This window comes from Bubalus bubalis, chromosome 14 (assembly GCF_019923935.1).
Source record: "Bubalus bubalis isolate 160015118507 breed Murrah chromosome 14, NDDB_SH_1, whole genome shotgun sequence".
NCBI lineage: Eukaryota > Metazoa > Chordata > Mammalia > Artiodactyla > Bovidae > Bubalus > Bubalus bubalis.
In genome coordinates, this window is record NC_059170.1 from 29,245,987 (window position 1) to 29,267,423 (window position 21,437).

The following is a 21,437-nucleotide window of genomic DNA, read 5'->3' on the forward strand; positions in this document are numbered from 1 at the left end:
GAACAATGCGAAAATTAGACAGTGAAGCATAAAGATGTTAACTGGAGAAAAGTGCCAGCACACTGCACCCCCCACAAGATGGAAATGGCTCTGGGTCCGTTGCTGTGGGGTTGCTTGCTGGTCCTCGAAACTCACCCTGGGACCTGGGCTGTGGCTCTCGTGTCTCCAGCTGCAGCAGCGTCCCGTGTCCCTGGCACCCAGCCCTGCAGTGAGCAGAGGTTGTGTGACTTTGTGCTCACCTCCCTCTCCTTTTAGCAGAGAGAGAGGGTTGGGTGGCTGGTTCACTGTGTGGAGATGGATGGAGTTAATTCGATGCCCTTGAATCTGGCTTATCGTCAGTAGAGGGCGCTGGCCTGGCTGGAGCGGGGAGCGGGTGCGGGGACACAGTCAGCTGGTGTCCAGTGACTGGCACAGGCAGCCACCCTCAGGGGCTCCACTGGCCAGGTTGCCCAACATGCTGGCAATTAAGGTGCGGTGTTACCAACTGCAGGACTCCCGTTTATCTCCTCCCTCTTCTGTGATGGGTCTTCTGATGGAGGGTTGGGGTGGGGGTGGGCACCTCGCCCTCCCTCTGGAACTGAGAGGCATCCTCCAGTTCCCCCAGTGGGTGGTAGGGTCCGCTGGGTCCCTCCCTTGTTTTCTCCCAAAACAGGACGTACTCCCTGCCCCGCCCTGAGCAGCTCCCGGGAGCAGGCATGCCCTCCTTTCAGAAATGATTTCTGCATTTTTAAGACTCTCAGGATAAACAGGGAACCGGGTCCACAGAAGCAACCGCCCTATTTATAGCGGGCGGCGCCACAGGCAGGATTCTACCCTCCCTGGGGCAGGGGATCCAGACGCTTCAGACTCTCCAGCCCTTTCCCATCTTCTCTTGATGTTCAAGCTCACAGACGCCTGAATGCCCCATCCCTCTGGCTGGATGGCCAAGCCACAGGGTGCATTTGATGCTCCATGCCTCTGGACGTCCCCAAGGGCAAAGTCGGCGGCTCCTTGTGCTCGGCCCCGCCTCCTTCCTGGCTCCTCCGGACAGGGACTGCCCGGGATGGGGGGGCGTGGCTTTCCGCAGAAGCCCCGCCTGGGTTCCACTGGATGGTTCCCTCCGTGTGTGTCCTCCTGTGAGAGTGGACAGTTTTCTCTCTGGCCCTGTGGGGAACAGGTCTGAGGCTGTTTGAGTGCACAGGCGCAAAAGGGAAAATAAATGTTTCATGTTCTGGACCAGAGAGGGGAGGAAATAAATAGCTAAATCCTCAGTTAAGTGCAGGCTCCCCACCAAAGAGGTGGCAGGTCTCACCTCCAGGTTTCTTGTCTTTGTCATCCTTTTAGGACAAAATTGCAAACTGCCAGCTACAGCCGTGCTGGGGATAGAGAACCAGGTCTCCTGGGCTCTGGGGGGCTATTTGTGGCAGGAGGGGGCTCTGGGCTAGAGACTGGGTCTGGGAGGGCATCAAGTGCCACCCTGGGATCCCTGATGCCCTGTACCTGCTGAGGTCTGGAGGCTGAGAAACGTTTGCCAACGTTTAATGCTCAGGCAGTGGGGCCACCCACCAGCAGTGCCCTGAGCAGGTGACACAGACCTTTCGAGCATGCAGGGCATGTGGACTCCTCAGCCTGGCTGAGCCTCCAGCCTCAGGCCACACAACCGCTGGCTGGCTGGTCATGTGATTGTATCCAAGAGGTAGAATCTTCTGGAAGGTTCAGGCAGAGCCACTGCTTCCTGTCAGGTTACTAAGGGCATGTGTTTGTCTGGCAGAGTCACCTGGCACCTGCCCTGTACCGCGCCTCCAGGGTCACAGTGCCCAGAGGTCAGCAGGAATTCTACAGCCACTGGCATGTTGGCAGCGTGACCAGTGCTGGGAAGAAAGCCAGCAACTGGGCGGGTGGGGCCTGACTGGTCAGGAGGCCATGGGCCCCACCGTTCATTAGGGGGCTCTGTGATGGGCAGCCCTGATGGGCAGGGTCTGGCCGGCACTCCACGTCAGGCAGGAGGAAAGTGTCCTTTCAGGACCCGGGTTCTGCAGCCGGCCCAGCAGAGGCGGCACAGGGGGGCCTTCAGCCTTGGCCTCGAGTCACCTTCTCCTTGCACTGTCGCCTCCTATGGTATCTGTGGGCACAGCTTCACCCATATTTAGTGAATAATGATACTGCCCCCTCCGCACCCCCACTGATGACTCCAAAGGCGGAAGTGTCCTGGGCAGGTCACAGCTCATTGAGCAGGTCCCCAGGTCTGCCGTCCGCGTGGGTGCAGCTCCTGGGGGCTCAGGGCCTCGTGGAGGTGGGCCCATCCCGGGACTGTGCTATGGTTCACTCGGGATGTGTGTAACTGGTCAGGTTCAAGGAGCATGCCTGCAGCCCCCTCGGGTACTGTCCATACTCAGACTGGCGGCAGGCTCTCGCCCCCTCAAACGTGGCCTGACAGATGCACTATCGCACCAAGTGAGCCAGTGTGAAAACCACAGCTTCTCCTGGAGCCTGGGGCTTGGTCACGAACAGTGTCTCAGGTCCATGGGCACCGCGCTGGCCCGGCCTGGAGGCCGACCCCTGGAAACAGGAGGAAACAGGAGAAGACTCAGAGCTGACATCTAACGCTGACGGGGACCCACCTGGAAAAAAAACGAGGCCTTAGACGTGTCAACACTCCGTAAATATTGCTTTCTTGAACTCTCGGAACTAAAGGTGCCACGTTAACCTGAGACTGAACGTCCCCTCAGACAGCTGCACTTTTCGGAACACAACTGCCTCCCTGTCTAAGGGGCACCTTCTCAGGAATGCTGAGAGGAGGGCAGGAATAGGGCTCAGGGCTGGGGATGGCGCAATGGCCATGGGCTCACCTCTTCTCAATCCCAAACTGCTCTTTGATCATGCTCCCACCCCGAGCCTCCCCAGGGACACAGTGCTTGGTTTGCTGCAAGGACGGCTCTGTAGGCCTGTGTCCACCCTAAACCCGAAGCCGTAGTGCCCTCCAGCAGTGATGCTTCCAGAAGAGAGGGGGATGCCTCAAGGCAGAGGTCATGCTGGGCTCTGCTCCTTCCATACCTGGCCTGAGAGGCGCGCCCTGGTACCCGTTGGGAAGGCGGAGGCTGGCCTGGCATCGGGACCAGCATCCGGCGCCGGCTCCAGCTGTATGCACGCTGCTCCCTGAGGCAGTTTCTGCCACTGAGAAACTGGGCGTCAGAGGGCCAGGAGAGTTGTTTGCTAGCTTGTCATCTTACAACTAATTATTTAATTACCCTAATTTAAAGTTTTACCAAATTTAGCTTCAAAACAAAAATCTGTGACTGCAGTGTCAAAAAGTAATAATATAATTAGCTTATTTAGGGGTAACATGTTAACTGTTGATTGCAAGGCGTGATCCTGGAGGGAACCTGTGCTTGGGATGTGAGGGTGCTGACAGGGGCCCCGGGGCCCGGCAGTGGGCAGGTGGCCACCCCCTACCCAGGAACAAGATGCAGGCTGGGGTTTCTCCCGACTGTGAGCTCTCAGAATGCCAGGGTTCGAGTCCAATCTCATTTGCAACCTTAATTCCCACCTGCCCCGGTTTTTTGTTTCCATCTGCCAAAGAAGGAGCTCCCTTCCCTTCTCCCCACCACAGGCCCCTGAGGACTAGTCTGGCTTGAACAGAGGTCTGGGAGCTGGCCTCTTGTCCAGGAGGGTCCTGGCTGGGCCGTGGGGGACTTGTCTGCCAGGGTCCTGCCCTCCTGACTGTGGGAAGCTGCAGGAAGCCCTCTCACCCTCCAGAGCAGTGGCCTCAGTGGGCATGAGCTTTGTGGCCTCAGGAAGTTTGTGCCTGAGATCTGGAGTGCCCTGGCCAGTGATGAAACCCTCATTGAACTGGAGCCCCTTTTCTCAGATGCTGGGGGGCCGTGCAGACAGCTCCCTCATCCAGGCTGGGGAAGGGGCTCATGAGGGCCATCGTCTGGGCAGCCTCAGCAGCCACTGTGTGTCTTTCCAGCAGCTGCTCTAGGCCTGGAGTGTCTTCAAGGCTGTCGGGCCCCTGGGCAGGGAGTCACCATCACCACCACCACCCCTGTCCATGCACAGGATGCGGGGTCTGGTCCTCACAGATGTCCCGCTTCACCCGCTGCTGTGTCTCCAGTGTCTGAAGGCCCATGGATACACTGTGGGGGCTGGGAGCACATTTGTGACACAGAGTTCACCAGCAAGTGACTGAACCAGCTGGACCCCACCAGGAGACAGGCCTCGACCAGAACACTGGGGAGCCGGTGGAAAGGGGGCCGGGGGGTGGGCCCAGGGAAGTGTGAGGCTGCCAGTGCCCATGGATGCAGGGCAGAACCCTTGGGGAGCCGTGGACTTCCGGGTCCCCGGCCCTTGGAGAGGCACAGCCTACAGCAGACACGAAAGGAGGGATGGAAGCAGACACCCACTTCCACTTCCTCCTCCTATTGGGCCCTCTTGGCTAAACCCACCCAGAAGCCAGAGCACAGGCACTGTATTGTCCATGGAGACCAGCCCCCAGGCCCTCGACCCCTGGGACCTGACCCCCCAGGCCCCCGACCTCCTGGGTGCTGCTGTGGCCCCATTCCAGGCTCATCGGGACAGTGTGTCCATCTGCACAGACTCTCCCTGTGTCCTGGACCCTGAGATGTGAGGGGTCCAGAAGGCTCAGGGGAGTCTCTTTGGAGGGGTGGCACTGACCCCCAACCCCCCATGGAATCCAGGGGTGCCTTCCAGGAGAGGCTCTGATTCTGCTGTCGTGTGCTGCCTTTTAACACGGCGGTGATGCTTGAGACTAGGCCTAATTAATTAGGGGTTCTGAAAACAGCCAGGGTTTCCTGTGGGTGTCCCCTTACACGGTCTTGGATGATGCGAAGGCCAGGTGGGCTGGGAGCCAAAGCCATGAAGAGACACTCGTGTCCCCCGAGCGTTGGGAAAATTAGGACATTTGGTGCCAGACTGGTCTCCTAATTAGATTCCCACCAGCTCCAGAGAGGGGGGAGGGGACCCGCTGCGGCCATCCCGGGAGAGGCTCAGGTGCCCTCTGACCTCCAGGGGGCCCGTCTGCCTGTTGTCCAGCCGCCCATGTTCCCTGTGTCCGGACATAGCTGTGCTGGTCGTGCTGGACGCAGGCCCAAGGGCCCCTCTCCTGCCTGGCACCCTGCTGTGTTCATTACTGCTCGTACAGCCTCAGTGGCCACAGACAAGCCTGGTGCTCAGCAGGCTCGAGGCAGGAAGACAGAAGTGGGGGCCGGGGGTTCCCTGAGGGTGGCACTGTGCGCTAAGCGGCCCCCACCAGCCCGTCCGCCTGTGCTCGGCAGGCTGTCTGTTCTCTGCAGCCCAAAACCAAGCTCCAGGCCGGCTCCTGAGACCCTTCCCAGAGAAACAAGGGGACCTACTTTGTTTGTAAAAAGCTGATTATCATAGATAAATGTATCTAATTAGTCTCATTTGCTGACACAGCCTTTAATTGTGAGTTGAATAATTAGACATATTTGCATATGCAAATGAGCAGTTATACCAGTGTCAGTCTTTAACACGATTCCTCCAGAGACGAATAATTCTATTTCAGGAGAGAATATGATGCATTAATTCACACAGACAGACAACTTTATTTAGAACCAGTGACTCTCCTGTTTGTTTACATGAAGTAACAACTGTAGAACCAGGAGAAATCTCATGTTGAAGGAACATCTGGGGATAGTTCCTGAGCCTCCCCTTGGGTGGTGTCCCCAGTGAGGGCTCCCTTGGTGTCCCCCTCCCTCTGAGCACAGCTGCTCACCCCCTGCTAGGTGAGGAGTGTAGGATGGTTGGGGTTGCCCCAAGGCTGCGATCTGGCCCAGGGCATTCTGGAGGGGGTCCCTCCCCAGGGCTGTGAGCTGCATGCTAATGGGGCTGCTGGCTGTGGGCCTGAGGTCTCAACTTCAAACAGCCCTGCCATTTACCTCCATCTAAGCCACAGCAGCTTTCACCCTCCCTGAGGGGTGGGCTTGTGCACAGAGGCCTCGGTAGAGCTGGGGGTCCCTGCTCCATGTCAGGCCTCCCTGGCTTCTGCTTTTGGCTGAGCCCCCCAGCACAGCGAGGGGGATCCAGATGACCATCCCAGGTGACCACCCTCAGGCACCCTCCAGGTCCATCAGGAGGGGCATGTCTCTGCAGAGCCTTCAGGGCACTGGCCAGTGAGGAGGAAAGAATAATCCCACCTAACCCTATCCCAAGCAGAGCCAGGTTCCTCCCCATGCCCCTTCCCCATCCCCGATCCCCAGGCTGGGCGGTCACATGGGCTTCCTGGGAGAGGCTGAGCGTGTGGAATTTGGCTCTCCAGCAAAGAAGGACGACCTCCTCACTTTCCAGAAGGTCCGCGCAGCAGCCCCTCCCCTATCCTCCTGTTGCCATGGCAACCAGCTCGGTGATGCTGACTGGAGCTGACACCGTCCCAATTTGCGGTGGTCCCCTCCCTCTCCAGGCCAGGGTGCAGTGGGCCTGTGTGGCCAGCAGAGGGCAGTGGCAGGCCAGCCACTCGGCGGGGCAGGGGTGGGGGGCTAGGGTGAAGGAGTACGTTGTGGGGAACCCAGCAGGACATAGACCCTGATTTTTGCGGTCTTGTCTTCTCGAAAGTGAAGGCCTTGCACCTCTAGTGGCAGGTCCACAGGACACGTCCACGGGGCACGTCCATCTCTACACCCGTATGGCCCTTAACCCTGCTGGTGACTGGTCTTTGGTGGAGCTGGAAGAAGGGGTGTCAGGACCACTCCCAGCCCAACACCTGGGGTGCTGCGCTGCCCAGAGCGCTGGGGGAACCCAGATGGTCATGGCCCCGCAGGGGGCGGAGGAGCTAGGGCTGCAGTGTGGTCTGGGAGGAAGGTCCTGAAAGACTTGCAAAGCTCTTGAAAACCCCACTGAGGCACTGGGCTAGGGGAGATGGGTTAACTGTCCTCCTTCCCATGGGGGCTGTAGCTCAGAGACTCCCCACCTCAAGCCCTTTCCTGGGGATCTGGTGGACCAGGGGAAGACCCATGCGTGTATAGCTTCAGAAAGAGGGGTTCTGCCAGAGGAGAAAAGGGTCTGCAACCCCAAGGAGGTGGCTGCTGCCCAACGCCTGCTGTGTGCTCTACTCGAGAGGTGTGTGTATGTGTGTGTGCAAGTTCTCCCATGTATGGATGCACACATGTGCACTTGTGAGTGTTCTGCATTGGGTGTACACACACATGAGTGCCTGCGGTTTCTCTGTACAGGTGTGTGTATCTGTGAGTGTACACACGTGTTCACAAGTTATCACTCTGCATGAGTAGTTGTACATGTGGTAGTGTGCACACCTGTCCGGGTCTGCATGTTCCTGCATGTGCACACCTGCAAGTATATATGAGTGTGTGTGTGTATCTGTGAGTGTACATGTGTTCACGTTATCACACTCTGCATGAGAGGTTGCATGTATGGGGGTGTGTACACCCATGGTCATGAGTGCCTGCAGGGGCATGTGTGTATGGGTGTGACCTGGGGCCTGTTACCCGCCCCCACAGTGCTCCTGGTCACGTCCTCAGCACCTCCCGGAGTGTGGAGGTCGATGGCGCCCCTGGTTGTTTGATTGCAGATACCTCCATGTTCCTCCTCCCTGGGGCCACCACACAGGTGACCCTCCTCCTGGGCAATGGGCCCTGCAGGCTGGACCATCCAGCATTGTCGGGCCCCTCGGAGGTGGAGGCACGAGACTGCCTCACCACCTGCCCCTGGTTCTGCTCCTTTTCCTGTTAAAGGGGACACACATGAGCCTCTTCTGTGTTGCTGGGGTCAGGGGGACCCACTGGGTACCTCACTGTTGTCATTGTGGCTGCACTCTGGGCAGGAAGCTTCTGGAAGCAACAAAGGGTGGGACTGGCTTTGGGGACTGCACCTGCCCCACCTCAGGGGAGACCAGCAGCTTCCAGGGAATGCTTGCTCTTGGCTGCTGTGTCAGCTTAAACCCACGCGGCTTCCCCCAAGGACGGACAGGAATCCCTGGCAGCCCGTACGTTCCTACTAAGAAAATGCTCACGTCTCATCTTCCGTGTGGATCTCCTGCCAGTGAGGGGCTGACGACACCACCCGTATGTGTTTGTCTTGTCAAAACTTGCTCGCCCTGAGCTACTGTTTTGACTTTGCTAATGGCGATTATGAGAAACGGTTTTAAATACTCACTTTCGCGCAGTTTCCCCAAATGTGGGGCTGCCTCGTGATGGAGCCGGAGGCATCTCCCCGCCAGGTGCCATCTGGAAAGAACTTCCAGGTCAGGTTTGGTTTAAAGACAGACCCCATAGCCTCCGCTCTCTACTCCAGGGTCTGTGGCATCCACCTAGTCAAGCTGGACCATGGGTCCAGCAGTCAACAGGGGAGGTGCAAGCACCTTGCGGCTTAGGACATCCCTTCAGAAAGAACATTTCGAGGGCAGCTATTTTGGTGGAAAATTAACCTGCAAGAGAGATGGAGTCTGAATCAGCCCCCAGAGGCAAAGGGCCTGTGGAAGGAGGAACGGCTCCTCGCTTGCTCCATGCTCAGCAAGGCCATGGGGCTGGCGAAGGAGGCAGCTTGGGAGCCTGAGCCAGGTTTCAGCCCATCTCTGGCATAGAGGAGGCCCCTTCCTGCAGTCTGGAGGTGTGTCCACCCACGGCCGCCTGTTTGCTGCTCATCAGGGTGCTACCCTGCCGCCCATGCATGCATGCTTCTCAGCCCAGAGAGGTGACCCTGCTCCGGCCTGGCTCCAGCCTCTGAGAGCCGTGGGTGTCTCCAGGGAGCCATCTGATTGTCTCCGTGGTCCAGGATTGGCTGAGGCTGGCATCGGTTCGAAGCGAAGACAGGAAAATGAGAATCTTTGTATCTTCTGCCAAGGCGTTAATTCTTCCCCAAACTGTCAGAGCAGAAATAATTTTAGAAGCTATTGTTCATCACAAGCTTCTGTTTTTCGTGGTTAAAAACAAGCCCTAAACAGTCGTCAGAGGATGCAAAATTAACACGCCAACCAGGAGGACAGCCGGGGAATGGACAGAAATAGAGACCTCAGGAGGAAGCAAGTGCAGGGTGTCAACGGCGGCCCCTACCACCCTCCCCTCCCCATGCCCCCTACCCCGGCAGCTGTTCCAGTCACAACCATGCAGCCTTGGTGTTCAATCTGGGGCCTCGTGGTCAGGGACACCTGCAAAGCACTGGGCTGCTGGCCTGTGGGCCAGGCTGCCCTTGTCCTGAGCATCCGCAAGTTTGGACACAGGGTCCCACTTGACTGCTGGCCAGACCTGGCTGCTTCCTGATCCCATCCTCCATGTCCGAGGGCTTCTCTTTCTGGTTGGGTGTTGTCCTGGCTGAAGGTATGCCATGCAACTCTGGGATTAAGGTGGGGTGGTGCCCCCAGACTTTAGCCTCCATCACAGGCTGTGACAGGGGTCGGGGTTATCACCATCTGCCTTATCTGGGGAGCCACCCACCAGCAGACACACAACACCAGCAGCCTTCTCCTCCTCACCCCTGTGGTGGATGCCAGAGGTACATCACTTTCCTCTAAAAGTCCCTCGCTTCCCTTCCTGACTGGGTAATAATACATTTTGGGGGAATCTCACGAGATTACAGTGGTTTTGCTCCTGCATGCTGGGCTGGGGAGAATTCTCCCTGGGAGGCAAAGCACCGTAACCCTCATGAGTATCAGCCAATCTTCAGGCTGCCCCCAGGAACTTGGCCACGGGCGGCTCCTGGATGCAGCCTTCATTGGACCTCAGACCTCAGGGTGCTGATGGGCAGGTCTGCACTGGGCAGGATGACCACCATCTCACTGGCTTTCTGCTGCTTGTGGGTGGTTGGTTCTCCAGAGAAGGGGCTCCAGTCTAGACCCTTTTGAGGCCCGAGACCCCCCTCCCTGGGGCTGTAAGACTCTCCCAGCCTTTAGGAGGCCATGTTGGAAACAGGCCTCTTGGGGACCATGTGTGACGAGGCACACAGGCCACAGAACACTGGGTGGTGGGAACAGCTGCCTCCCTGGGTGCCGCTCTGTCCTCTCAGGTAGGAACTTACTGGCTCAGCGTTGAGGCTTAAATTTTTAAGTCTTTAAATTTTTAAGCGTTTTCAGTTAAATTTTTTCTCAGGTTGGATAACGTGAAACGCTGTATTTTACATGTCGGATCAGGGGTGGAATCATAACATCTGTCATGCTCTGAACCCCTTTCCCGGGTTATGTGCTGTTTCTCCTGCTTGCTCACCTGGCAGAACCCTGGCCCGGGCCTCCCTCTCTCTTGTTCTGCAGCACAGGGCCCTGCACGCTCTTTAGGGGACTGACGGCTTTGACCTGGTGGTGCTGAGACTTTGTCGGCAATGTGTGGTCACAAAATTTAGAATTTAAGGTTTCCAGGGTTTGTTTAAGACATAAGTAAATAGCAGTTTGGTTTTGCCACCTGGAAGGCCCTGTAGAAGGGAGTCGACAAGTCTTATGTTCTGAGGTTCATCCCTCGGGGCGGGGCCATCAAGAGGTGACCTTGAACGAGCAGGCCTGCTCTCCACTGGCCCTGACCCCCATCCGCCTGTCAGACACACTGTGAACAAGTGGCCACTTCCAGGAGCACGGGCCCAGTCAGAACCCAAGGCTGTCTCTCTGCTCAGGTCCCATCAAACCACGGCACCCATCTGAAGGAGTCACCATGAGGGACAGGGTCCCCCTCCTCTCAGAACTTGGAAATTCTCACCAGCTCTCCCTCCTCTGCAGCCCCCTGCCCCCACCTCCCTCCAATGCTAAGGAGGGGCAGGAGCAGGAGAACCCACAGCAGCCAGGACAGAGGCAGATGCAGCTCCCGGGATCCCGGCCCCAGGCCTCGCCAGCTGAAACCATCTGTTTTCCTGGAGCCCAGAGACACCTAGGCTTCCTGGGGCAGGCAGCACAAGAAAGAAGTCATACTTCCTTCCATGAACATGCACACAGAATAGCCGGCCAGGGCATGGCAGAAGCGCTGTATCCTTAACCCTACCCACCCCAAAAGGGTCCCCACACCCTCTCCCTCCTGGGGAGCTCAAGGGGCTTTTCCAGGGAAAGGGGAGTTTTTAGAGGTCAGGAAGCGGGGACCACCGTTCTGGAGTAGGGAGAGGTGGGACCCTGGAAAGCCGACACTTATGCTGCTGAGAGTAGACCAAGGGAGGGAAGGACAGCCAAGCACGTGCCAGAGCCCCACGGAGGACAGCCAGCTCAAGGGAGGGCAAGGTGTGTCCTTGCCTGGTTGTTGGCAGAGTGTTGGCAGTTGCCCTGCCTTACTTCCATTGGAGAGGGCCAGGCTCTGTGCCCACCAGTCTCTGGGACACTAGCGTGTCTGGCCTGCTGTCCGCAGCACTGGGACCCAGCCAAGACTGTGCGCTGGGCCTGGTGTCACTCTCCAAGGTGCTGAAGACACGCATTCCACCCTCCAAGAGCTTCAAGCGGCTCTGACAAACACAGCCCACTGGGCCTCTCTTTCACACATCGTGAGTTATGGTTCTGCCTGCGCATCTTGGGAGCAGAAGTATTTTTGTTAAACTTGGTCAGACATTGATCCTTCATGCCACAGTCTTGATCCAATCCCTCCTTCCCTTCCTCTCCCCCTCCTCTCTTCCTCCCTCCCCACAGCAATTCCCCCAAAGGAGAGAGAGGGACACCCTTCCTCTGCTTGTTCCCCTGGGAAGATGACTTGGGAATGTCCAGGTTTCTCCCAACCTTGAGAGTTCTGTTCAGGAAGGTGGGCAGAGCAGATGTGCCCTAGCACCACTCGGTGTAAAGCAGGCCTGTCTGTTGGTCCTAACCCTGAATTTATGCCAAGATTTGGTGGTCCAGGAGGCAGGGCCACCCCATCATTCCCCACCTGTCTTAGTGTCACAGAATGTTCAGATGAATAACCAGGGCACATTCTCCAAAACCTACTCAAGGCCATCTGCATTGCCTGGAACCTCTCCTGCCAGGAAGCAAAGACCCCAGCCCGAGTTAGTTAGAGTGGTTCTGTGATCCGGCATTCAGGGCTCCATCTGACAAGCACATGCCCTTCATGGCCTTCCTCCCTGGTTCTTGTCACTGAGAGGAGGAAGATGCCAGGTGGGGAGGTGGGCTGCAGGCTGCCTGATCTGAGCATTGGCCAGGGGATAAAACCAACCCAAAGTGCCACACGGCTGGATGCATGGGGCCAACAGCCAGAGAAGGAGACAGGAAGGAGGGGCCAGCCCAGAGTGGCCAGCCTGGGCTCTTCCCATCTGAGGGGGTGCTGGGTCTGCCACCAAGGGTGCAACCCTGGAGGACTGGGAAGACTGCATGGCTTGTTTCTGAACCGTCATTCATTTCTCAGTTTCCCCATCTGTAAAATTGCCATGTTGTCAGGGACCCGTTGCTGCAAGCTGGTCTCTGGGCCAGAGCTCCTTGCCCACCTCAGTGGGCAGTGTGGTCAGGGGCCCAGTGATGCCTGGGGTTGGAAAGAGACCCTGAGCCCCCGACTGCAGACCCCCTCCCCGGGCAGCAACTAGTGACACAGTCCTCCCTTCTCTGCAGCCCAGCTCTCGATTTCTAGCACAGGAATCTTAGCCAGTGTCATCTCCAGGTCTCCCTTGGTCCCTCTCCCTGAACAGCTCAAGTGTGTGGGAGGGGAGCTGGAGATCCCTTCTTGGAGGAGGGGCAAGAGTTTTTTCCATCAGAAAAACAGAGGCACTGACTCTGATTGCCCATGCCTCTGTGTGTGTGGTGTGTGTTGGAGGCAGGGTTCGGGGGCTCACCCGGTGGCTGGAGGGACCTGTGGTGGTGTGGGGGGCTGATGAGGCCCGCAGTTAATATGAGGTTGGTTTAGGGAAGTAGCGTGTTTCCTAGTCACCCCCACTGCTCAGTGCTGGGGGGTGCAAGGGCAGGTTTTGTCCTGTCCTCTCTCCCTGTCAGTGGAGAGGGGCATGGGCACCCCCACACCCACAGAGAGAGGCGAGCGGGGCCCTGCCCAGGAGGGCTGTGATGGGATGGAGACCCCCACCCTGGGCTGGACCTGAGGGTCACAGAGAAAGGGCAACCTGACCCACCGAGATGCTTGACCCTTCCCACCAGCTGCTAAACCAGAGAGGAATTAATTCCGGTGCCGCGATTCCTCTGAAAAGCGTCAAAACATGTAAATATCAAGCTCTTTTCCTTCAGCCACTAAAACAAATGGAAAAAAACATTTATTAGCATAGAGATGAGTTTAATCAAATCAGCCGGAGAACAAATTAGCCACAGGAAACGTAATGAACTGGGAATTAATTAGCAGCATAATGATGACAACTCTGCCTGCCGCTCACTCAGGGCCGCAGGCACTTCCCCAGCCCCACGAGGCTCCTGGCGGCCGATCTCGCCCTTTGCAAGAGGCTCTGAGCAGGGACCACCACACAGTCCCTCAGCCCCCCAGGAGGCGGGCGGCAGGAGAGGCTACGGTTGTGTGGGCGCCTGGGGTGGGGGCAGGGGCAGGCCTACAAGGTCTAGCGGGTGGGGCCCACTCTGCCCAGCTGCTCAGGGAAGCCCTGGGGGCCCAGGAACGGGGCCAGAGAGCCTCGGACAGCAGTGACGGGGTGCTCAGGAAGGGCCCCCCAGGGCTAGCTCCAAGACAGCCCTCCTAGAGTGTACTGGAAAGGTCTGGCCCTGGAGGGACCCCAGTGGAGAGGCCCCGGCAGCTCCGGGTCCCCGCTGAGTGTGGACTTCGTGGTATGCAGCCCTCACCTGAACTGTTCCCCTCTGTATCCCATTGCCCTGAAATTCCAAGAGATCGTGGACAGTGAAAACCCTGCCTAGGATGCACGGTCCAGCTGGAACCAGATTGGTTTGTCGAAGATGACCCCCGCCTTCTACTGTCCAATTTCCCATGAAAATCTACTCAGATCAGCTTGAAGCTGTTTTCCCTTCTCTTTGCAAAAGCACATGTGATGAATCCTTTTCATCTGGTCAGGGCTGGGGCACCTCTTCCATTCCTGTCACCCCCACCCCCCAGACACCTTCCTGGGGGCCCCTGAGCTTCCTGGTCTCGGGAGCAGCGCAGGGAGGGGGCCCTGAGGTGGCTGCTGGAGGGGCCAGCCAGTTGGGGGTGGGAGGTCAGACTGGCTGTCTTGTTGGTAAGTCCAGGGCCTCTGTGGGCACAAGAGACCTGGGGTCTGTGGTCAGACCACGCAGGTGTCCCCTCCCCACCCTTTCCCTCTCTACCCTCAGGCAGAACATCCCCTGCTCCCCCTGCTCTCAGCTGGCCAAGACCCTCCAGCAGGTCAGCAAAGGGAGCCAGGCCGGTGCCCAGGTTTCTGCAGATCCCCGCCCGAGAGAGGGGAGGAGCGCCCACCCCGCTCCTGCCAGGGCTCTGCAGGCCCCTGGGCTTCACTTCCGCATTGCGACAGAGCTGAGCTGGTGGATTTACCAGCGAGAGACGCGCATTTCTCCTGAGCCAGGAATTTTACACTCCGAGGATGAGAAGCCCTCTCCCAGCCTAGCCTGCAATGCTGTCTTCTGATTTTATGTGAGCTTCTCTAATAAACCGTTTAATACACACTAATTGTGTTTATTGTGTTCTTTTGTTATCACGTGTGTCGTTATGGGCATGGCTGTCCCTGGGGTCTCAGGGCCTTTCCCAGCCTCAGCTGTGTTGTCTGTCCCTGTGGCTGTGTGTGTTTGTGTGTCCTTGTGTGTGTTTGTGTGGCCCTGTGAGTGTGTGTATCTGTGTGTCCTTGTGGCTGTGTGTGTCTGTGGCCCTGTGAGTGTGTGTCTGTGGCCCTGTGAGTGTGTGTCTGTGTGTCCCGGTGGCTGTGTGTGTCAGTCTGTGCATGTGTGTGCATGTATCTGCATGTACCTGGTTTGTGTCTGCATGTGTTTGTATATGTTTGCTCCAACTGCACAGAACAGCACCTGCCTTTTCACAACAAGAAGAGACACTGCAGCAGCCTGTGTGTCCACTCGGGCACTCGTGGGGACAGGACTGCCGTGGTCACTGAGCTTGGTCCCCCTGGAAGCAAAGGTGGGGTGACCCGGCGATGGCTCAGCCTGCAGCTTATCTTGAGTCGGCTGCACACAGGTCGGTGCTTCTCCTGCTCGGTTTCAGACCTCTTGGAGCCCAGACTGCTCAGCTGGGTGTGCTCCAAGGGACTGAGCATCCATCACCGCCTTTCGCTTGAAAGGAGTGAGGGTGGGGGCATATTGTGCAGAGACCAGGCCTCCAGGTGAGCTGAGGGGGAGGACCCTGAGAGCCGCCTGCCCCTCCAGGATGCTCGCTGGTGGGAGCAGCCAGGCCTTGTGTCCCCTCCCCTCCCAGGGCACAGGCCACCTCTGCTCACAACTGTGGACTCCTCGCAGGGGATTTTATTCCAGTCCTTCTTCTTGTTTAGACCAGACCTGGGCTGCTGCATCCACCTCACTGGAGGAGCCCTGGGTGCCAACCTGCCCCTCGGAGGAGACTGGGAGACAGGCAGTCACAGCCCCGGATCTTGGGTCAGGTTCCCCAGCTTAGAGCAGCTTCTCCAGAGAGCACTGTTTGTTTTCATTAATGGATGAGGGGTCCAGGGGACAGAGCGGGGTGGGTGCAACGCAGACAGAGGGAAAGGGTCGAAGCTTGTGGATTTCAGCAAACAGCAAGAGAACTTGGGGTAGAGGGGTGTCCAGGGCGGCTACACCCCCACAGTTCTCACCAGAGAGTGGCCGCACTGGCCTTCCAGTCGACTCAAACCGGGGCCAGGGCCCAAGCATGTTGGGGTGCGTGGCCATCCATTCATTATCAGGGCTGCATCCACAGGAGATGTGGGGGGTACGCAGGTGTGAGCATCTCACAGAGCCTGTCCTAAGGCTCATGCACAGTGTGGGGCAGGCACTTTCTAGCAAGACCCTGTGGGAAAGGGCTGCCTCCAACCATGCCTTCTCTTCCTCAGGTGGGGATGGGTAGTGGCCCCTTCTCCCTGTTCGCACCGGTTGCTTATGGAGAAGGGGACCCGAGGCTGGGGAGGCATTTATTTCCGGGGCCATGTCATTGCCCAGGTGAGCTGTGCTCCCCACACCCCAGGCGGACGGGCCTGTCTGGTGCATCCACACCTGCCCAGGGCTGGGCATGATGCACTGATTCTTAAGGGAGGAAAACGCCACAAGTTGCAAAGTCCGAGCACTTGGGACCTCAACTCTGGAGTCAGATACACTTTGCAAAGAAGCGCTGGTGCATCAGTGGTTGAGAATCCACCTGCCAATGCTGGGGACATGGGTTTTATCCCTGATTTGGGAAGATCCCACATGCCTTGGGGCAACTAAGCCCATGTGCCACAACTACTGAGCCCAAGACCTGTAACTTCTGAAGCTCATGTATGTGGAGCCGGTGTTCTTCAACAAGAGAAGCTACAGCTATAAGAAGCCGGCCCACCGCAAATAGAGAGTAGGCCCCTCCCCCCACTGCAACTGGAGAAAGCCTGTGCAAAGCAACGAAGACCCAGCACAGCCAAAATAAATCAAAAAATAAAAAAAGATGCACCTGGGCCCTCCAGGGTGGACCCTGCTGGAGCCTCCTGTCCTGGGGATCAGCAGCTTTCACACGACCTTGGCAGTTGGGTCAGCTTCCAGCTGAGCACACTTACAGCCCCAACACAGGTGGGGAGCGCTCACTCCTCCCAGGCAGGGCTGACACAGTGAAGCTCACGACCCCCAGAGCATGCCCCATCTGGGTCTCAGGTTCCTCACCTCACGACGGGGTGGTCCCAGCCCCTCACTCTCAGCTGGAGAAGCTCCAAGCAGGGTACTTTGGTCCCCATTCCTGCAGTGAAGTGCATTTCCTGGGTCCTGGGCTCCAGATGTGTGTCTAACAAGTAGGGAGACAGGAGACTGATGCCTGGACAGGCCAGGGGTGGCTGCCAGTCGGGCATCCCAAGAGCCATCCTCGAGGATAGGCCACGGGCCTCAGCTGGTCTGTAAACAGCAGCAAATTCCATACAAGTCATTGATTAGCGAGTATTGTGTAATTGCAGGGTAATCACATGGTTATTTTCACTTTGCAAATTAAAGTGTTACTATGAGATGGGACAATTATGCAGGGTAATTATACACCGATTCACACGCCAATGAGGGAAACAATGATCAGGTACTCCATAGGCCCATGGCTACTGTACACGCGTGGAGTTCTCACCGTGTAATTGTGCGCTGGCCGGAGGAGCGGCTGAGCACACAGGTGTCCTCACGTCACGCCCGGTCCCTACCTCCCTGCACACAGCTGACCCTACGAGTGACACCAGTGACCCGGGGAGGCACTCCAGACATCCCCACTGTGGACTTGGCTGGGCAGGGCCAGTTTTGCAGGAAAATCGTTCTCTCCTGAACCCCCTGGGGCTAGGGCAGCACTGGCTGCCCTCCGGAGGAGATAGGCAGGAACTGGGCAAGAAGCCATACCCCTGACTCACCTGGTACACTCCAGGCTGCTCCTCTCCCAGTGGTCACCTAGTGGTGACCCGGCAGGCGACCTGTCTGGGTACAGTTCGCCCCATCCTGGAAAGGCGAGGGCCCCCAGCAGGCCAGTGTTCACTGTCCACTCTGTCGGTCCTCCTGCCCTGACCCCCCCTCCCTAATGTGCGGTGGTCAGATGGAGGCTGCTACCCCTGAGAGGGAGTGCCCAGAGTTCCCATGTTGAAGCCCTAAGGTGATGTGTAGGGAGGGGCCTTTGGGAGGCCATGAGGTTCTGAGAGTGCAGCCCCCATGAAGGGATTAGTGCCCCCATAGGAAGAGGCTCAGGGCCCCAATCTCTCTCTGCCGGGTGAGGGCCCAGAGAGATCTGTCATCATGAGCCTGAAGTCAGCCATACTGGCATCCTGACCTCTGACCTCCAGCCCCCCAGAGCGGGGAGACCCCCCTCTACCCTCATCTGCCACATTTTTGTTACTGCAGGCCAAGCTGGCTGAGACAGACTTGAGGAGCTGACCCCAGGGGTCCCGGGGGTGTGTTCTGCTTGGGAGGGGAGCTGGGGTCTCCCAGACAAATGTGTGGCCCTCCTTGGTCTTTCTGGTCCAACGACCCCATACAGTAGGTGCTCCATGGGGCCTATTACTGATTGACAGCCCCAAAGCAGCTGAGAGCGTTCTTACCTGAGGGCCCGGATTCATGAGTCCTATTTCAGTCCCCAGCACCCAATGCCCAGTCCTTTGGTGGAATCCTCTCCCTCCGGCCCCTCTACCTAGATGGTCCTCCCAGGGCCCGGGCACCACCGGGGAAACCTTCCATCATCCCCAGGAAGGTCCAGGCTGGCACCCAGGGACCTCCCCTCCCTCAGCATCCGGTGTTTTTGTCCCAATGCTGCTTGCAGCCTGTTCTCACCCCTCCCCACTGACCTGGGATCTGAAGGCCATCTGGCTGGGCTCGTGTCACCCCGCAGGGGGCCCTTGGTTCTGCCCCTGAAACCTGGGCCTGCCCCTGAAACCTGGGCCTGCTCGTGACTTTGATGCAAGGACACCAAAGCTGTGGCCGTGGAGTCACATGGGGAAGTGGTTCCTCATGAGTCCTTGTGGGAGGGCTCAGCAGTCCCTCTTCTGCTATACTCCCATCGGGAGCCCAGTGTAGGGCACCCCCTCAGCTGCCCCAGAGGCCCTGCCTCCCCCTGCAGCCACCTCACCTGTGGGCCCTTCTCCCTCTGCACCTTGGCCCCACCTGAAGAGCCAGGCAGGTACAGAGATGACCCCGACTCCACCCGCATAGCCCTCCCTCCTATGCCATCAGCAAGGAGACCGCTGGTTGATTAAACTCTGAGCAGGGAGAGGGGGCTGACCCAGGTCACTTGGAGCTGCAGCCACTCAAAGACCTGAGTTGGAGCTGTACCCGGTAATTTAGTCACAGTGAAAAGGGCAAGCAGAAAAGGTCAATATTGTTCTGAATTAGACCAACCTCTTCCTTTCTGTAGGGGACACTGGCTAGCGGCAATTTAGCAGCGAGAAGAAAAGGTTAGGTGTGTGGGCCCTGGGGTGACAGGGGCAGGTAACAGGAGCGGGAGGGGCTGGGGACACACGCGTGCAGGCTGTCCACTGTGGCCTCTGGTACAGGCTGGCCCACTGGAGGTGTTGCAAACCTCACACTAGCAGCGGGGCTGGGGCGCATCTCCAGGGTTGGTGCCGGGCTGGGAGGACTGGGGGCTGGGGGCTGGGGGTGGTGTTCAGGCTCTGGAGTCACACTCAAGGCCACTAGGCCTGGTTCCCAGCACCATGGGCTGCCCCCTCCCTGTCTGCACATCCTTACCTCCAGCTGCTTCTCACTCTGCACCTTCTTTATTCCTCAGTTTTCTCCTCTTGTCTGTCTCTTCACTTTATGTTGAAATGCCCACCCTAAGAATAGGTTTCTTCCAGGGAGGGGAACCCGGCAGCCCCTAAGTGGGGTGAGTCCTAGCGAGGAAGGCAGCTCCCTTGGGCCCCAGGGACACTTGCCCTCCTGCCAAGGGGGTTCAGAGGGGGTCAGGATCTCCTTGGAGGCACAGGCGGCTCCCGGGCACCAGCTGTGTCCTTTCCAGGGGAATCCTGTCTGGTGCTTCCTCTTCACGGCTCCAGAGCTCTTGCTTGCACCATTTGTTTAGCGTGAATTCTAGGTCACTGTGGTGTTGGTCAAAATCTCCTACGTTGTTCCTATAGTGAGAACATAGCCCCCCAGAAGTACGTCCACCTGGAAATGGCTAGAGGGACGCTGTTTGGTAAAAAGAGTCTTGAGATCACCCTGCGTGAACCCAAGGACAGTGCCCTGAATAGAGATGGGCAGAGAGATGGCCAAGTGAAGATGGGGACAGAGAGAGAGGCAGAGAGAGAGAGACAAAAAGGAGGAGAGAGGGAGAGACAGAGACAGACAGACAACAGACAAGCCGAGAGAGACTCGGGACTGACCAGCCCGGAGGGTGTCCTCGCAGCTGTATCCTCGCAGGCTCCTCCCTGGACCCAGCTGGTCACAACTTCAACTGTGATCAGAGGACCAGACCACTGGTCAACACGCGGAGATGGTTTCCAGAACTTTCGAGACTGACCTGGCTCCTGGGCTCTTGCAGGACACCATGATTCAAAGGTCCTGGTTCTTGCCTTTCTGACCCACAGATGGAGCCAGCACCGAGGTACCCTCATCTCCACACTCCTTCATCCCAGAGGAGACACAGGCTCCTCTGCAGAGAGGCGAAGGGGTGGGGATAAACGCAGGAAGCAAACTAGATTTTCCCTTCGATCTGCTGACGGGCAAGGGAGTGAGCAGAGCTGGGGGCAGGAGGGTGACCCCACCTTTGCAAACATTCAACCCAATGGCCTCGACCTCATCACAGACCCCACCTTCTCCCTAGCAATGGGGACACTTCGAAGGATGAAAAAACAAAAAGGAAACTCAACATAAATTTTAAAGAACATGAAAAAACAAAACAGGTCCCTCTCATTGTCCATCACATTGTTATTCAATCGGATGTGCAGTTTAAAAATAACTTTGTCTTTTACTGAAAAAGAATTAAATGTAATTTAAACCTGGTACAGGAGAGAGAATTTAGGAGGACACACTTCCTGAGAAAGGCTCCTGACATGTTACACTCTGGAGCCACGCGGCCGAGCGGGTTCTCAGGCCCATTTTGTGAACAGAGGTGCTGGACGCACCAGCAGGAATGGGTGCTTCCTTGGAAAAACCTGTGGGAAAGTGGGTGGCAATCCCAACAGTCCGATCGTGGTTGTCAGGATGTCCTTCCAGTGTGGACACGCAAAGCCCTGCAGGCACTCTGCGGGATATTCCAGAGCACCCATGTCCTCGCTGCCAGGCCTGGTGGTTCCCCATCCTCAGATGGTTCTTGGTCCCAGGGGAGCCCTGGGAATGGAGGCCCCTGATGACAGCCTTCTCCTCACAGTCGCACTGAGGTTTCTTTCCAGAAACAAATCCTTGCTCAGTGCAGTAACTGCAGATTGTGTCTACTCTGAAGCGAGCAGGTCATTATCTGATCGTCTGGTTCCAACCAAGTAGTAACAGGGTGGGAGGCCACGGGGGGCTCACAGGAGTGACAAAGACACTCTTGTAAGTCAGGCCCAGGGTCCAGGGTGAGCCAAGGGGCCCAGTGACCACAGGCTGCATGTGGGACGCAGAAACCACCCCCGTGGTACAGGGCACCATCTGGGGTCCAACCTTGAAGGTGTTAAATCCATGCAGATGCTGGAGGCAGCAACCCACCAGGAAGGATGAGTGGGGGCCTAGATTGCCCAGCAGTCATGCTTCAAAGCTTGTCCCTGCCCCTTCCCTCCAATGCGGACCTGCCTGGGGGCCCCTCTTTACCACTTCCAGGTCAGGGGCAAAGCAGATTCAGAGCCAGGCGCCTGGGGGAACCATCCCCCCATCACTCACGTGAGTGTCTGAGCAGATGGATGGCAGGACCTGGTGCACCTGCTTTTCAGAACCCAGGCTGTCATTACGCCTCACAGGGACTGTCTACATTGCACTGGCCCCGAGGAAGGCTGGAGGGTTACACCACATCCCGCTTCTCCAGCAGTCACAACACCACGATCTACCCAGGAGAAGCAACAAC